The following is an 11,756-nucleotide window of genomic DNA, read 5'->3' on the forward strand; positions in this document are numbered from 1 at the left end:
TGACTCTTAGTGACTCTACATAAGGGATCCAGTATGTAAATCTTCACAGGGGCAGACACCTCATTTTTTCGTTGTCCTGAGGAAGGGCTACCAGATTTGAACTGCCATCTTGATTTGCCCAATGCCTCTCCCACAGCACCACCACCAGCAGGGGTCCTGAATCGACCCGGGAGGGTGTTATATTTCTATTATAGCTCCACGGTGATGACTGGCAGGCCCAAAGGAGTGAGGGGCCCAGGTGGAATTTAAGCATGGTGACCGATGACATAGGGGAGCTCTTGGATAAGGGACTCTCCTTGACTACTCAGATCCTGCCTCAATAAAGTCTACAGAACCTTGAGGAAGTAAATGGCCAGGTTTTAAAACATGGCTTGTTGAAAACAAGAGGGATGAAGACAGTGGGGCACAGCGACAACCTAGGAGCCCCCCTCCCCCGCCTCCTTTTGCAGACAGCCACTCTGCAAAACACTCTACTGAATTATTCCTCCTCCACAAATCCTGCCCCGATTCCTAGGATTATTCAAGGTCCCACCCCTCTTCCCATAATTCCTGGGCCTGTTTCTATCATAGCACCGATCACCTGACACCACAATATCTATCTTCCCTTGTAGACTGAGCACTCCGCAGGGCCAAGTCGCCCTAGTGACTTGAATCCAGAAAGGAACATGTTCAATAAATGTTGACCGAGTTAATAAATTCAGTGTTCTAATATACACTACACTCTGTGTAATTGGGTCAAGTGGTGATGACTTGGAGAATCGCCTGCTGGCAGGAATTCTGGACTCTCTTCAAGTGGGAGCTTGAACAACTGGTATCAGATATCTAGACGGAAAGCATACCAACCTCCCATTGTCGAAGCCACCAAGCAAGAATGGCTCTTCTTTTTCCCTGTGAGGCGGCCCCTCTGCCATCGACCCTCTTAGGGCTGCACCGATCATCATTTGACACTCATCACCAATTTTAATTAGATACCAATAAAATCAAAGTTCTCTGAGCTTTAGATACATCTGATTTTAGGAACGTCTGCTAGCTGCTGGTGCCTCCAAGTAAATCTCTGTTGCCATTGATCTTAACCTCACTGTATCTCACAAGGCTCTCACAGAGATGGTCAGCCTCAGAAGCCCTATCCAAGATTGCTATAAATCAGAACTGACTTGATGGTATCAGGTAGATATCTTATCTCATGTGGCTTTTCTCTCCCTATTTTTCCCATGGACTCATACTGTTAATTCTCCTTTCCCCCACAGATTTCCCCCAAAATATTCACAGCCACGCCACCGTCTTCCAAATTTCTTGGCATAGATGAGTAAGTGCTTCCAGTGCTTTCTCAGCTTGTTGCAACATTTCAATTGGTCTCCCATCCATTTCTGGGGCCTTGTTTTTGACTAATGCTTTCAGTGCAGCAGGCCCATTGGTGCTTGCTCATAAATGACCATTGAGATCCCTGGGTGGCACAAACAGTTTGTGCTTACCTGCTAATCCAGAGGTTGATTATATGGTCACCCATGGGTACAGTGGAAGAAAGGCCTGATGGTTTGCTTCCATAAAGATTCCCTGAAACCAAACAAACCTACTGCCATCGAGTTGATTCCAACCAATACCGTCCCTACGTAGGGTTTCTGAGGCTTTAAATTTTTATGAGAGCACATTGTCTCATCTTTCTTTTAAGAAGCAGCTGTGGGTGTGATCTTCCAAGCTTAAGGTTTAGCAGTCTAATGCTTATCCGATCCTATGGGGCAGTTCTACTCTGTAATACATGGGGCAGGTAACTATGAGTTAAAGTTGACTTAATGGCAATGGAACTTATAATACTACTAAAGCGCGTTAGGAGTGCTGGTGGCATATGGTTTACACATTGGGTCACTAAACCCAAGGTTAGCAGTTCAAAACCACCAGCTACTCCATGGGAGAAAGATGAGGCTTTCTACTCCCATCAAGATGTAGAGCCTTGGAAACCCACAGGGGCATTTCCAACCTGTCCTATAGGGTCATAGGGTTTCTCTGTGTCTGAATTGACAGTGCGTTTGGTTTGGTTTTGCATTATTAGAAGCAGCAAGATGGACACACGCTGTCTTACTTGCCTAAATGCCAGAAATAGTTGGCTTTGAAAACAGAAGTTTGTTTTCTGACAGTTCTGGGGGCTGAAAGTTCTCTTCAGAGTCCAGGCTACTTCCTGGTGATTGGCAGCCCTCCGTGGTCAGCCCCTTGCTTATAGATGGTCTTCACAATGAGGCTCTTTCGCCCCATGTCTATTTCTTGGGTCCACTCTGATCTTTCTTTAAAAGATCTCCGAAGGAATAGGGACCCGCCCTAATCTTGAATGATCTCAATATCAAAAGGAAAATCTCATGTTCAAATGAACTACATTCACTGATACAGGGGGCCAGGACTTTGAAATATATATTTAGTGTGTGTGGGGGGGTGGCGGGGGCAGCGGACAAACAAGTCAATCCACAATAGACATCTCCGTGGTCCTGTTGCTTTGAAGCTAGCGCACCCTGCGGTCAGAGCAAGAAGAGGCCAGATGAATTCTATCGAGGAATCAGAAAAGGCCTTCTTGCCACACCGTCTCTCTTCGTCACCCAATGCTGCTACAAACAGAAAGAGCACAAGGAGGTGGCTTTAAAGAACAGAAATGTATTTGTTCACAATTCACGAGACAGATACAGAAATCAGGGTGTGTGTGAGTCTGGGCAGATGAGAGAAACAACTCCATGGACACACATATGTGTCTAAGAAAGAAATTTATATACAAGAGCAATTGAACATTGAGGAAACAGCCCAGCCCAGCCCAGATCAAGTCCATAAGTCTGAAATTTGCCCAAATGTCCGACACCAATCCAAAAAGTCCTCCTTAGACTCATGAAACACATGCAATGACGCCGAATGTAGAAGATCACAGGCCAGTGGGTAGAACGTCTTTGGATCCAGTGGCATTGGAAACATCTCAGCGCTGGCAGCGGTCTCTGCATGGCTGCATCAGGGTGGGTCCCTGTGTCTTATCAGCTGCTATGTCTCCCAGGGTGTGAACAGAGAGTCTCCCACCTCCAAGGAGGAAGTATTGGATTTCCCAGAATTCTTAGGAGAAGCCATGTCCACACAGAGGCCTCATTGGCTGTGATCTGATTGACAAGTTAGACTCCACCCCTACACTCAATCCTCAAGTTGACAAAGGATTATATATCTACCATAGGGGAGTTCTTCCTAGTCCAGAAATCCTTGAAGAAGCATCTGTCTCCATTCATTGTGAGTCTTCCCTGGCGTGCGTGTGTGTGTGCGCGAGCCTTATCTGCTCTTTGTAACTCAGAAGTGATTAGATTTAAAACCAACCCAACTAGAACTGAGATAATTAGTGTAAACAGAACCCTCTGGCCCCGGTGCTCTGTGACTCCTGGGGTGAAGGCCCGGAGATGGGGCCATCTTCCCTGGCACAGAGCAGCCCAGGGTTGGATCTCAAAGGAGGGACCACGCCCTGCAGGATGCTATCTATCCCTGTGGCACCGCGTGCGAAGAGCACATAGAGCCCCAAACACCTGCAGATGGGGCACTAAGCTGCGACCCAGCACCAGCCCGAGACTCCGGCCAGGAAGCTGGCCACCACCGTCCCTGACGCCCGCTTCCCACTCAAACGCCGGGAGCTGAACGCCAGAGAGTCCCAGGCACACCGCGCACCCAGCCTGCTGCAGAAGGCGGCTGCCCTTGGGGACGGAAATCCTTGTTCAGGGAGCCTCCCCGACGCCAACGTCGCCAATCCACGCCAACACACCCGACTTCACCCCCCCAAATCAGTGCAATGGCGTTACCCTGGCGCTATTCCCTCGGCCCCACCCTGATGAGCCAATTCCCCAACAGAACCACCCCCAAACAAAAGAACCCCCCGCCCCGTGTCCAAACAGGGACTGGGGTTAGGATCCCAACACATATTTCAGGGGTACACAACTGAACCCATGCCACTCTCTTGTCATGCTACTCACCGTGCCTGAGACCCTCAGCCCATCCTTAATCTCTGCCCTCTGCACTCAGCCATCTTCTGCTCCTCTCAGGAAGAGCCCCATTGGTTTCCCTGACACCCCCGCCCCCATCTTGGATGTGTGTCTTCCCTGACCACAAGGTCCTTGTCGTTCTCTCCAGCATAACAAGTTGTATGCTAGTGTGATAATTATTTTCATATTTAATTTTTTGCCATACACTGGTGCTCTTTGAGGGTAGAAATTGTATCTGTGTTCATTGCTCAGAACTATGGGATTTAGTAAGTGTTCAGTAAATATCCAATGAATGAGTGACTTCCTAGCTCCTACACATAATCAAGCGAACTATCTAGGACAATATCTGTATAGGCATCAGAGTTATAAATCCCTGCTAGGGATGAGATCTCACTAAATCCCCACAGCCTCTAGGAGCAGGTATGGCCAGCAGCAGTACCTTTTCAGAGGAGCCAGTCACGTCAAATGAAAGCTGAGTCAACCTAACCGAAGTCGTTGTCCTCGAGTGGATTCTGACTCACGACGGCCCCACTGTGTCAGAGTAACACTCCTGCTAGGTTTCCAAGACTGCAGCCTCCCAGAAGCAGGCCACTGGTACTCGCTTCTGAAGTTCCTCTAGGTGGATTCCAACCGCTCACCTTTCTGTTAATAGCCCATTGCTTAACTGTCCCTGGTACCCAGGGTCTCTGAGCATAACCTTCCAAAAATCAAACTACGACCCCATGTCACCGTCACCGATACAGGATTTCTGAGACTGTACTTTTTTCAGAGGAACATACAGCCTCATCCTTCTCCTGCAGAGCAGCTTGTGGTTTTGAATCACTGGCCTTGTGATTAGCAACCTAATGCCTACCCAGTTCCACCAGAGCGCCTTGGGGATATAGGCTTATGTCAATAGAAGCAGGGTTGTTTGTTTTTCTGCCTCTAAATTCTCTTGTTGACATCTCCTTCTTATTATTCAGATTCCAGTTAAACAAGTCAGTGTTTGCCGAGTTCAGTGTTTCCGTTCAAGAGAAGAACTCAGGCTGGTATTGGAGACAGAGATGGACAAACCCAAGTCTCTGTCCTTACCAGATATGGAAGATATGTTTAAAAAAAAAGTGGGGGGATAAAGGGCAAAACCAACACAAGTTTGGCTATATACCCCTCCTCAAAGGGAATGAATAGGAGAAATGTGGGTGAAGGGAGACAATGAACAGTGTAAGATATGAAATAATAATAACAATATATAATTGATTAAGGAGTCATGAGGGTGGAAGAGGGGGGACAAAAAAGAGGCACTTATACCAAGGGCTCAAGTAGAAAATGTTTTGGAAATGACGTGGCAAATATGTACAAACATGTTTGATATAATTGATGTATGGGAATGTTATAAGAGCTGTAAGAGTCCCCCAAAATTATTTTTTTAAAAAAATAAGGAATTGCAATACAAGTGGGAAATAAGTCAAACAAAAACATGTATAAGAAATAGCAGCAGGCGGGGCGGGGAGGGCTGGCCTGTGCATTCTTCTGCTCACTTTGCCGGGAGATGGTGCAGCGACTTCTCCTGAGGAGGTTCCTGGCCTCATCATCCCTAGGAAACCCCCTCAGGGTTGGTGGGCTCCCCTCACCTCCGGGGCCCTTCAGAATCCCACAGGGCCCTCCTGGTGGACTGGCAGCAGCAGCAGCAGCAGCCCCACCCAGACGATCCACGCCTCCAGAACCTGCATCACCTCCTCTAATGTCCAGGATGGGCCTGATTTCCAAGACCGAGTCGTCAACAGTGAAACCCCCGTGGTGGTGGATTTCCACGCTCGGTGGTGCGGCCCCTGCAAGATCCTGGGTCGGAGGCTGGAGAAGGCGGTGGCCAAGCATCACCAGAAGGTCCTGATGGCCAGGGTGGACCTCGATGACCACACAGACCTCGCCATTGAAAATGAGGTGTCTGATGTGCCCACCGTACCAGCCATGAAGAACAGTGATGTGCTGGACAAATTCATGGGCATCAAGGACCCGGACCAGCTGCAGGCCTTCCTGAAGAAATGGACTGGCTGACAAGCAGGTCTGTCCTAAAGAAGCTGATGGTCCCTTCTGTGAAGACAGACTCTGGTCCCCACTCTGACTCCGCCCAATCAACACACACACCCTCCCAGGCCCAGGGATGGAGAGCAAGCCCTGGCAGGATGGGAATCTCAGGCTCCAGTCTGCAAGGTCCCAGCACCCCCTGCCCTCCTGCTTCTCTGAGCAGGCAGCTCAACTGTGAACCAATCAGAGCAATAAAAGGAGGGCTTGCACTGCCCACAGCTGCCCGCCAAAAAAAGAGAAAGAAATAGCAGCAGCTGAGAAAATAGCAAGCAAGAGAATATCTGGGGTGAGAGAAGGCTTCCTGGAGAAGGTGTCAACTGACCTGGGCTATGAAGAAGGAACTGAGAAGCTCAAGTACAAAGAGAATCACTAGGTCCCTCTCTTGTAAGCCTCCTGTCCTAGAAGGCAGAATTTCCGTCTCTGTATCCAGTGCTCCTCCAAACTGAGGGCTGGGCTCACAACACTTGCTGGAGACGTGTCAAAAGGTAGCACCCAACATTCATGCCTCACTTGCCCCAGTCTCCAGCATGGAGCATCAGCTTCCTGGCCTTAACTTTTCCATCGGTGGTCTTGTTCCAACCCTTTTACCTCTCTACCTTGCTCTCAGGTTAATCGCTAGTTCTCTACTTGCTAACCTGTAAATGGAAGGGATATTATCTGTCCTGATATCTACTATCTATTTCTGTCAAGTCCTTAAGCCTTTACCAAAAACAACAACAACGACAAAACACAAAACCACCACCACCAACAAGAAACTGCCATCGAGTCGATTTTAACCCCTAGCCACACTACAGGATAGGGTAGAAGTACTCCTGTGGGTTTCTGAGACGGTAACTCTTTTAAAAGTCTCATTTTTCTCCCATAGAGCAGCTGATGGTTTAGAACTACTGACCTTGTGGTCAGCCACAATGCATAGCCACTGTTTAATCCTCTAGGGATGGCTCAGTTGTAGGATAACATCAGACACTCTCCTTGCAAGTTGTCAGCTCCACCCCAACCCAGCCCACTCTCGTGGGGCTAGGGGAAAAAATACAAGGTAGGGGTTAATACACTTGTTTTTAGCTCAGACCTGCAAAGTCTACAGGTTCTTCTAACACTGGCACTGTTGGCTGCTGATTTGACTTCACATTTGCCTCTGTGAGTCAAAGGGGAGGTAGGTGGGTGGGTGGTCATGGTGGATTTACAGGGCAAGAAAGGGTCACCTGCCTCACAGTTGAGTGGAATTAGCACAAACAGAAAAACACTTAAAAGTAGTTTTCCAGGACGTGAAATCAGTTGGCCATGAGTCATTATGATATTAAGAAGTAGCTTTGAACCGTGAAAGGAGAATGTTTAAAAATAAATAGTGCTCTTAAAAATATCATAAAGAAATGTGGTTTTTATAAGTGATTTGCAATTGAGCTTGCACCACAAATGCACTCAGTTTAGTATGTGAGACTCATAACTGTGTCTCTGCATGTGAGAGTCACGTCAGTTAACAGGGAACCTGCTAGAAGCCCAAGCAAAGGTAGTGGCTATTTTCCATTAACCTAAAACTAGTGTCTCTAGATTTTTAGCCGTGAGTCAGATTAATTTATTTTCTCCGGCGTGAAAAGTTGGGAGAACTTTGAAGTTATATATAAATATAAATCCTAGAGACTTAAATTGAGGTATAGTTGACTTTCATTTTTCAAAATAAAATCTCAGCTCTAGCCTAGATTTGGGAGGTAGAAATGTCAGACTTTTTACTGAGATTTTCTATAAAATACACGACTTTCACTTCGAGAAGGAAAACAAAGCACCTTCATCCGTGTCATGCGAAATCCTCGGTCCACCTCTTGGTATGGTCAGTATGTAAATTTTAGAATTATTTCTGTCCAGATGAGAAGGAATATCAGAATTTAGCTAGTCCCGCTCTCTTTTTCACCTCACTCCAACTCAGAATTTCTCTGAATAGCCACCCTGACAGATAGATTACTGAGACTCTGCTTGCATACCTCCACTGACAGGGAACTGACTACCTTCTGACCGATCATTATCACCAGCCATTAGAAAGCTCTTCCTTTTGCAGGCTAAGCTCTGCCTCCATGCAATTTCCAACCACTGGTCTTGGTGCATAGTGACTATGCACTGCGCTTCTAACCTCAAGGTCAACACCTTGAAACCACCAGCTGCTCCACAGGGCTCTCTGCTCCGTAACGTGCTCCAGTCTCAGAGGCAGTTCTAGTCCTGTCCTATGTGAGTGAGTCACCATCAAGTCGATGGTAGTGAGTCTGTTTGTTTTTAATATAGAGGCAAACAAAAAGGAGGTGTGGTGACTCTGTCGCGTAAGCAATAAACTGCTGACCCTAGGTCAGCAGTTCAAATCCACGAACGCTTCTGAGAGCCAACAGGTAAGCTTTCTGCTCCCATAAAGATTTATAGCTTGGAAACCATACATAGGGTTACTGTGCTTAAACTGATTCTGTAGCAGTGGGCTTGGTATACAAACAGAAAGACGTGAAAATAGCTCAAATGGATCGCTTACTTCAAAATTATACCCCCACTATTTCTGAGTTATTCTCAAAGGAATAATCCCCAACGTTGGAGGTTCCCTGTAGACGTGCAAATTTATCTGGGATAAGAAATGCACGCAGACTAATAAAAATGATCATTTAAAAATCCTCACAATTATTCTCTAATTTAAAGAGCACCATCCATCAGTGATTTCATTTGCTTCTTAATACCATCCTCCTGTCTCAGATCATTCACAAACAAAGACACCAACCCAGAGAGGCGAAGTGCTGTGTCAAGGCCTTCGAACTAAGATCCTGATTCCACATTCAGACCCTCCTGCCTCGCACTACTCATGCCTGCAACACCCTTTGTAAATGTGGAGTAGATGTTATAGCAATGTATCATTCAAACTGAGGTCAGTCTAATATATATATATATATATATATATATATATATATATATATATATATATATATATATATATATATATATTATATATATCGTGCATATGTGTGTGTATGCCTGTCTATATCTTGAAAGACAAGTGAGCCATTGCTTCAATAAGGTCTGAAAGTAGAAGCAGGAAACATGCTCTGGGAAACCACAGAAAAGCACACACACAAAACATACCCAATGAAGTTGGAAACGATTTCTAAGAAAGTAAGATATTTCACTTGTATTTTGAAGGGCGACTAGAGATGTCTGGGCGGAGAAACGGAACAGATGACATTCTAGGCAGAAGAAATACCACAGAGGAAGACCAGGAGGTAAAAGCGCAGGTGGAGCACGGTTGCGGTAGAATGCAATACTCAGTGTGGGTGGAGCACAGGGTACCTGGAAGTGTACAGAAGGTCCGTCTGGAGAACTAGGTGAAGGGGGCCCTTATTGGCCCTCGATAAAGCATGTGCCACAGCATAGCCTCCAGCACTTATCCCTGATATTGACAGCTCTTTCCTCAGTATTTCAAACACCAATAGGGTCGCTCGTGTTGGACAAGTCTCAGACAAGCTTCCAAATTAAGAAGAAAGAAAGGGGTGTGGGAGAAAGACAAAGCTTTCTACTCCTGCAAAGAGCTGAAGTTTTTAAAGTTTCCAGTCTCAGACGCCCACAGGGGCAGTTCCACCCGATAGGATCCTTCTGAGTGAAAATTGATGCGATGGCAGTGGTTTAAGATTTTTGTTTTGTTTTCAGAAAGAGAGACTGTTTCTCAAAAGTTACCCACTGAAAACCTTCTTAATAGCCATGGGACATTGTCTGATAAAGCTCCAGAAGATGAGCTCCTCAGGTTGGAAGGGCCTCAACATAAGACTGGGGAAGAGCTACCTCTTCAAAGTCGAGTCAATCTTAATGGTATATGGATGAAGTAAAGCTTTGGGGGCCTTCATTTGCTGAGATGGGCAAGATTCAAAATGAAACAGCTGGAAACATCCATTCATAAGCAGGCCATGGACAATCTACGAATCTAGGGAAATGGAAAGTCATCAAAAATTAAATGGAATGCATAAAAATCAATATCCATGGCATTAATGAGCTTAAATTGATTGGTATTCGGCATTTCAAAATGGACGAGAATATGGTTTACTAGAGTGGGGATGGAAAATTGAAGAGGAAATGTCAAAAAGATATATCTGGAAGTGCAATGCTGTATGTCATAGGATTGTATCCATACACCCACAAGAAAGACTACTTAATACAACTATTATTCAAATTACTGCACCAACCACTAAAGCCAATAGTAAAAAACAAAGCAAAACAGAAAAAAACTAAAGAATTCTGCCAACTTCTTCAGTCTGAAATTGGTCAAACATGCAACCAAATGCATTGAATTACTGGTTAATAGAATGTAAATATTGGAACCACAGAGGAAAGATCAGTAGTTAGAAAAAATACTCTTGGTTGTAGAAACTAAGCTTAACAGCACATGGTAGACTTTTGCAAAGTGAATGGCTTGTCCTTGCAAATACCTTTTTAACAACATACCTCATCAGGTAGAAAACGCAAGAATCAAGTCAACTACATTTGTGGAAAGAGTTGATAGTGAAGCTAACATCATTATCCAAACAAGGTCAAGAGCTGACTGTGGGACAATCAATGACTAATATTTGAGTTCAGTTTGAATCTGAAGAAAATTACAAGTCTGTAAGAGTTAAAATAAGACCTTGAGTGTGTACCATCTGAATTTAGAGAACACCAAAAAAAAATAGATTTGCCACATTGGACACTACGGACCAAAGATCAGAGGAGTGCGGGATGGCATCAAAACACCACCCATGAACAAAGCTACAGGTCATTAAACAACAGGAAAAATAAAAATAAAAAATAGACATGAGAAGAGACCCTGAAATTTGTTCTTGCACAAGTCTTGAATTGAAACATTGAAGGATTCTATGGGGGAAATGTTGAATGAAAACAAAATGGTAGGAACATATGGACACTGTGTCAAAATTTTTTTTAATGTTGCCATTCCACCGTTTTAAGAGGTAGTAAATGGTCAAGAAAAGATGGTATTGAAGAAGGAGGTCCAAGCTTCATTGAGGCCACTGGTGAAAAACAAGCCTCCAAGAACTGACAGAATACAAATAAAATATTTTAACAAACTAATGCTGTACTAGGACAGTCAATTGTTAATGACAAGCAATTTGGAAGACAGCTAACGGATTGAAAGCTCTGGATAATTGATTGAAACAGATTCATGTTTGTGCCTGTTCCAAGAACAGATGACCCAACGGAATGTGGAAATGATCAGATTACATCCTTCATGACACATGCAAGTGAAACTTTGCTTCAGATAATTAAGAATGATTGCAAAAGTACATCAACAGGAGCTGCCAGAGAGTCAAGCTGCGTTCAGGAAAGGATATTGAAAGAGGGATATCATTGCTAATATTAGATGGATCTTGGCTGAAAGCAGAGAAGATCGAAAAGTTGTTTACCTGTGCTTTATTGATTATCTATGGGTAATGACAAACTAGATACATTGTGAAGAGTGGCAATTCCAGAACACGTCATTGTGCTCACATAGAACCTGTGCATAAAACAAAAGGCAGGTGATGGAACAGAACAAGGGAATACTGGTTTTTTAAATGCAAATTTTAACTCTAACAGCATAAACATGTAAGTAAAAGATGGGATAGGAAGGGACTGAGGCCAGGCTAGGAGTCCCAGTGTCTGTCTTCTTTCAAAGGAGATTGTTGAAAGTAGATGGGGAAATAAATTGGGTTTAAGATTATCACT

The 11,756-nt window shown here is 44.9% G+C and overlaps 1 pseudogene; it reads left to right on the forward strand.

Moving 5' to 3' along the window:
- Positions 1-5,511: 5,511 nt before the first annotated feature.
- On the forward strand, positions 5,512-6,017 carry LOC142435426 (thioredoxin, mitochondrial pseudogene; annotated as a pseudogene).
- Positions 6,018-11,756: the final 5,739 nt, after the last annotated feature.

This window comes from Tenrec ecaudatus, chromosome 1, assembly GCF_050624435.1.
Source record: "Tenrec ecaudatus isolate mTenEca1 chromosome 1, mTenEca1.hap1, whole genome shotgun sequence".
Classification (NCBI taxonomy): Eukaryota; Metazoa; Chordata; class Mammalia; order Afrosoricida; family Tenrecidae; genus Tenrec; species Tenrec ecaudatus.